Source organism: Nicotiana attenuata, unplaced genomic scaffold (assembly GCF_001879085.1).
Source record: "Nicotiana attenuata strain UT unplaced genomic scaffold, NIATTr2, whole genome shotgun sequence".
NCBI classification, from domain to species: Eukaryota; Viridiplantae; Streptophyta; class Magnoliopsida; order Solanales; family Solanaceae; genus Nicotiana; species Nicotiana attenuata.
The window spans coordinates 156298-163469 of record NW_017670699.1 but is presented as its reverse complement, the minus strand read 5'-3'; positions in this window follow the sequence as shown (position 1 = coordinate 163469).

Sequence of the window (7172 nt, the reverse complement as noted above, 5' to 3'; positions counted from 1 at the left end):
TATCAAATAGCTCTACCCATCCCTTGGCATCTTCTGGCTGAGCGAATATATTGGGCATGTAATTCATTCGCTTTGGATGATTGAAAGAGATATGATCATCCCAGTCACTTCGCTGGATATCTTGTCGGTATTCACCCCTTTGGAGGTGCTCCATAAGCTAGAGTTGAAGTAGCAAATTGCAACCCTCGAAGTGTTTTGCACCTTGTTGACACTTCTCCAAGGCTCGGTATATGTCCGCAATTATCATGGGAACAATGCTGAATGGTTGCCTGCCAATCCCTTCCATAAGGGTTTTCGTTACCATGGCTAGCCTGGTGTGGATCCTTGCTTTCTTTGTTGGAAACACGATAAGCCCCGGGAGACAAAACATAAATACGAAGACCCTTCGATGAATGTGTCCCAAAGATGTAATGGTAAACTCATCCGGGTAGGTACGGTAGGATTTCTGTGACCGTACCTCTCATATAAATAGTCAAAGGGGATGTGGGATTCCTTCAGACATGTCAACTCCGGATTCTTCTTTAGACCCATCATTCTGAAGAAACCCCTGCCCTTACGGTTCTCAGGCATCAACAGACCCGGAGTTTCCCAGACTAGACCGGCTAACCCTCCTATCTCTTCTAATAGGGGTGTCATTTCAAAGTCCCCAAAACGAAACACAACTCTTTCACAATCCCAGAACAATGTAGCAGCCTCTACGATCTTGTTGTTGGGTTGGATTTCCAAAAGGGATGGTAGATTCCCCAGATATTTTCGGATGAGAGTTTGATCACTAGAGTGAAGATCCCTCCACCAGCTTAGCAACCTTGGATGGATGTTGGTGACCATGCCGAATCTAGGGACTTCGTGCCTCATATTTCTGCAAGGCAAATAAGGTAAGGCCCTTACCCCTACCGGACTCGACTATTAATACCAACAATTAGCATGATGCATTTTAGTTCTCCAAATAAATGCACAAAACGTGGTGATGTCTGTTTGGGTTTGGAGAAACCCAGTGGACTTTGGACAAGGCTATCTTAAAGGATCATTATGTGGACAACATAACTGACCCAACTAGGTTTGACCGTGATGCATGCACAATTTAAACAGAATAAGGTTTCTATGGGGTTTTAGACTGGTACCCTTGAGCGGACAACTCAAGGGGGAAGGCATGAAACCGTCAACTACACCGTTGATCGACTGGTTTTACCGCAAATATGCCTTTCCGAATTTAGGGGGTAATAATATAGGAAGAGCGCAACCACTCATTATAAGCGTTGCTATGGTATTTGTTTGGCACGAGTGGAATATGATGTTGAGCATGATTATGCAGTAATTAAAAGCATATTGTCACGTATTTGCATGTTTAAGAAAGCAGTAAATACAACAGTTTATAACAGTAAAGTAGTATGAAGAAAAGAAAAGAAGAAGATAAGTCAGTTTTGCTTTATAAAAGAAATGAAATGCTTAAAGGAATTTAAATAGGTAATTGCATATGAAGGGAAAGTCCAAATTCACAAGTACGATCTGAAATGGTAAAAGCCTAATTCTCCCCAGCAGAGTCACCATGCTGTCGCACCCCTTTTTTTCCCTCCTCGCGTCAGGAGAATCGGGTTAATGACATTTTGGGTATAAGACAAATCATTCCTTTTGGGAATTGGGTTTTGCATGGAAGAGTCGCCACCTAATGATTTATGGTGCATTAGGACACCTTCAAGGTTTATTTCTAAGTTTTTGCTTGATAACCAGAGATAGGATAAGGGCTTGAAATTATCCTAAGGGGAAGGTGTTAGGCACCCCTCAAGATCCACTAGTGTGGTTCCCGGCCAGATAGTTTTTTGTGAATTTGGTTCAATTGACATATAGACAGATAAGGCTCAAATAAGAGGGGATTTTAATAAACAACTATTTGAAAGTAAACAAAGTTTGAAAGAGCAATTAAAAGGGTGATTTTGAAAAGAAGGAGTTATAATGCTTTAAAAGAAAAGGAAATAAGGGAAGGGGGTCCTAGGTTTATTTATAATATGGATCACATCAATGTAATACCCGGTAATCACTCCTCGAAAGAGGGGCTACACATGGTATTAGCGCACCGGTCATCATATCCATATCTACCCTTTCCTACCCTTTCTAAGGTACTATAGCGCGGATTGGTCTCGACCACTATTGCATGTTATTACCCGCCGCATTCCTATCAGTCCCGGAGGCACTTAGGACTACTATTCTTAAAGGGAGGGATATTGGCTGACTTGGAGTTTCAAAGGTGAAAAAATCTAAGGTGACATACAAAACATATAAAAACTGTACATTAAAGGGGAAGCACGTAAACACTAAAGGCTAATATATACCTCCTCAAACAAAGTAATCCAATAACATGACTCACACACAAGTAAAGTCTGATTCTAAAAAAAACTTGAGGGAAGGAGATCATTGTTGTTGCGGCAGGCCTAGTCTATTACATGACTCAGTTAGGAAACACGAATCAGGCCTGCCTACTGGTTGTAGCACTTAACGATTAACAGAGGTGAGTTTTGTTTTATTATTGTTATTATTACCTAAGGCTTGCCTAAGTGTTTAGGGGAGCTCTTAGGAACATGGTATCTATTACTGATTCTAAATGTGGCCCAAGTAGTAACAACTTAAACGAATGGTTTGAAATCCTATAGGCATGCCTGCTAGATCGTGTTAACAAGAAGAGATTAAGTTACTTAAGAAAAAAACTGGTTCAGAGTAGACTAATTTAAAAATTAGACTAGTTTTAGATCCTGCAGACGAGAGTATCCGTTATTGCTAATTTTATTCCTATGAACATGATATCTAAAATTACTGATTTTATACCCTTATAGACATAGTATCTGATTGCTGATTTTAAACCTTTATAGACATGATGTCTAAATGAGTGATTTTTGACCCCTATATGCATGATCTCTGAATGAATGATGTTAAACCCTATAGGCATAATATCTAGTAAAAAATGAAAACGGGCAGGTTTTACTTGGGAATTCCTATAGGCATGATCTCTATACATTATGCTGATTTTAACATTAAAAACTTGATGCCAGATTACAACCAATTGGGTTCTAAAAATATGATATCAAACATGCAGAATTTTTAGATGATACCTATAGGCAGGTTATCTAGAGGTGAAGTTGAACATGCAGGGTTTAAAGCAAGTTCTATAGGCATGGTTTCTAAATGCAATTTGAATACGCAGAATTAAAAGCAGTCCTATAGGCATGTTTTCTACCGTTGATCATGCATAATTACCCAACCCTTTTTCACTAGCCAGCCCCCAAGTGTTTATTACAAATTATTACAAACTAGGACTACTGAATTACATCGAAAATACAGAACAACACAACCAGAGGAAGCCTGATTCTTGGTTCCTCCTTGAGCTATGGGATAAACTGCCTTAAGATGCCGTTGTTTCAAAGCCTTTCTCAGTCTTGAGTGTGTCAAAGTTCCCTAAGGGTCTCAATAGGACCCGGGCAGTGCTCACACCCAAGTTGCATAACCAGATAGAGATGAGTGCAGTGTGGAAAAGGCCAGCCCTTATGTGTCCAAGTTCAGAGGGAGCTCATGGGTCCCAAAGCAGGGCTCACACAAGAGGGGCAGAACCTAAGTCTAAGAGTAGAGTGGAAGTGTAGGAGTAGAAAGTTGTTTAAAAAAATGGATTGAGAGCAGTAGGGGGATAAGGGTGGTTTGAAAAACAGCAGCTAAAATTATGCAGTATCAGCAAGTGCACAAAGGGGCAGGGGTGTGGGAATACATTGCAGATGGCATATGACCCTGAAAGGGATCAAGTCTGGACATGCACAAGAATAACTGAAGCTGGCATGCCCATAAATCAGCCAAAACACACAGCATATAGAGGTTATGATTCCAGGGAATCAGGTTTGGGTCATGCACAGCAATGTCCAATGCTATCATGCCCCAAACCAACCAAAGATACCAAACACATAGGGGAGGTGGGGTTTGGGATTCATAAGTGACTGATAGAATTCATACACAAGGGAAACATAAATTCAGAAAAAAAGAAAAGGGGAAGATTATAACATGCTTAGGAGTGAAACTCGATTAAACACAAATGGGGAACATGCAAGAGTGCAGGAAATAATAAATAAACATGTTTTTGTTGATGCTGAAGATTAATTAGAACATACCAGTAAAGAAGCAAATGCAGAAAGATAGTAAGCAAATTTCCCACAGCCTAGCCTTGGCTCTCAGCCGACTAGGTAAGGCAGCAACACAAGTAATAACAGAGCCAAGAGAGAAAGAGTGTTTTTAGAGTGAAGTGTGTGTTCTGAACTTTAGTAGTTCATGTCTGAAAGAAGAGAAGTACATGGTATTTATAGCCCTTTTGAAAACGAGTAAAAGAGAAGTAATAAGCTATAAACATGGAAACAATCACAATCAGAATCAATTATACAAGTGATTGCCTTTAATTAAGGGATCACTTGGTAAACGGGTAATGACAGGTTCATAATAAGGAAAGAAATCAATTTGTAAGCAAATTGATAGTTGCCATAAAAGAAGTAGTAAAACAGTTGAGTAAGTAATCAAGTCTAAGTACAGGAATATATTTATTTTGGGAAAGGATTCAGAGTAAGGCAAAACAAGGAAAAGAATCAATTAAACTTAATAGACGAGTGATATCAGAATTTCACAAAAGAAGGGTTTGAAATCAGTCACGAGATTTGAAGATCAATCAAAGAGAGAACCTTAGCATATAAATAGAATGCACAAATACTAGACATACGAGGCCAAACCTATTGGCAAAAAGAACTAGCATGCAATAGTAGCACAAAGTTCAGTAGATAGAAAACATTCAAGCCATCGTAGTCAAATAGGTCAAGTCACATTGAGTCAATAGTGAAGAAAGTAGAGTATCAGAAGCATGCGAAGGTAGTAGATGAAGAAAACCCCTTTTTGAAAAAATTAGGGTTTCAAGCATAGTCATGTTTTAAAGATGATAGAAACCAGAATCAAAGGAATCAAATAAAGGAAAGGAAATTATGAATCAAAGAACTTCAAATCGAGTCAATCACTTAAACGAAAAGTTTCAGACCCAAGGACATAGGGTTTTTCAACAGTAGTAGTGTTTAAAAGAGGACAAACAAACAAATCAAACAAACTCAAGCATTCGTCTAATCAAACAGCCAAAAGAAATTAGGGCTTTTATCATGCAAACTCAGATAGAAGAACAATACGAGCAAACACAGCAAAACATATCAAAAATCAAAGAAAAGATTTGAAATAACTTAACAGGAAAACCTAATCGGAAAAAGATAAAGAGTTTTGAAAGCAAAATTTTAAAGAAACTTCGAGAAAATGCATAGAAGTTCAGAGCAAGCATAAGTCTGAAACAGGTCTGAAAGAAATCGAAAGAACCTTAGAGATTAGGGTTTCAGAAGAACCCAAAAGCAACGAGAAAGGCCTTGAAAGCTATCGATCTAACCAGGAGAGTCAAAGATCTGACTCGAATGGCCATAGCTGGCCGGAGAAAAGCCAAAGATGATCGGAGAAGGGCCATGAACTGAAATCGAACAAAGGCTGGACCATAGTTCTTCATAGTCTGGCCTTGAATCCATAAGGACAAACACAAAAGAGCCAGGGAAGGCTGGCACAGGTCTCCCATGATCTTGGAAGGCCATAGGTTAGGGAGAATTACGGTGGCGGCGACTAGGGTTTGAGGGTGTTGTAGAGAGGATTTGGGAGAGGAGGGGTTTCGGAGGCGGCGTGTGGTGAATAATGAAAGGGTTTGGGGGGGGGGGGGGTCTTTTGGGCTTAATTAGGTAAGGGCAGCCGATGGCCGTTGATCTAAATAATCAACAGTTGAGTTTTAAATGGTTGGGTGGGGATCCGGGTATGGGTCAGTTTAATTGGGTTTGGGTCGGGGTTAAATAGGAATTGGGCCAGTGAATTGGGATTCAAATTAGGGTCCAATTTAGGCTACAATCAAAATAAAATGGGGCTATCATCTAAATAGCCAATTTTCCCAATTTGATTTATAAAAATAACAAAATGATTTCTGTGAATAAATTAAAGGTGTTAAAAAGACTTATAGTATATAATTAATTATTTAAAAATACCAGACCTAATTTTATGAATATAAAACATAGTTAAATCTAATAAGGGCTAATATTGCAATTATACAATTTTAGCCTTAAAAATACTAAATAATTTTGTAAAAAATATGCAAAAATTACCTTAGCTATATATTAGCCTAAATATAAACATCCAACAAATGAATTATCAAATTAATAATTTTTAGAAGCAATTATTGGATTTTTATGGATAAAATAGGGGAATAAATTGATTTAAAAATCCTTTAATATTAAGAAAAAAAAAGGAAACACTTGGATATGCCTATATATGCATACATATGCTATTTGAAGGTAATTTTCATGTTAAAATATACATAGGGAAAATTGGGTATCAACACTCCGTAGTGTTGAATGTGATGTGTGTGCAAAATTTCAGGTCATTCGGACGAGGTTTGGTAGACTTTTTGATCGAAAGCGTAAATTTTGAGTTTTTGAAGTTCTTAGGCTTGAATTTGATGTTAAATTAGTGTTTTGATGTTGTTTTAGGTGTTTTAAGGATTGGTATAAGTTTGGGCAGTGGTATTAGACTTGTTTGTGTTTTTGGTTGAGGTCCTAGGCCTCAGGAAGATTTCGGATGGTTGACGGAAGGATTTTGGAGTTTGGAGTTGCAGCTTCAGCTGCTGGTTTTCTGTCATAGCCGCACCTGTGGTTGGGTCCTGCAGGTGCGGAGCCGCAGAAGTGGCATTTCCATCGCAGAAGCGGAAATGGAGAGGAACAGCAGGAGCCGTAGAAGCGGTAGAATTTCCGCAAGAGCGGCGCCGCATCTCCGGTAAAAGGATCGCAGGTGCGGAAGTCCCCCTTTTTGTGAAATGTCACATATGCGACCTTGTCCTCGCAGATGCGGGACCACAGATGCGGTCCCAAAGCCGCATAAGCGTGTTAGATGGGGTGAAACATATAAGTTATTGCCTTCGCGATTTTTAGCCATTTTTCACCTCTTTTCAAACGGGAAGAAGCCTTGGGGAGCACATTCAAGAGAGATTCTCAGAGGAATTCATTGGGGTAAGTTATTTGGTCCCTAAACTCGTTATTAGAATGATTTTTATCATTTTAAGTATGAAAAATTAAGGAAAATCAGTGGTAATT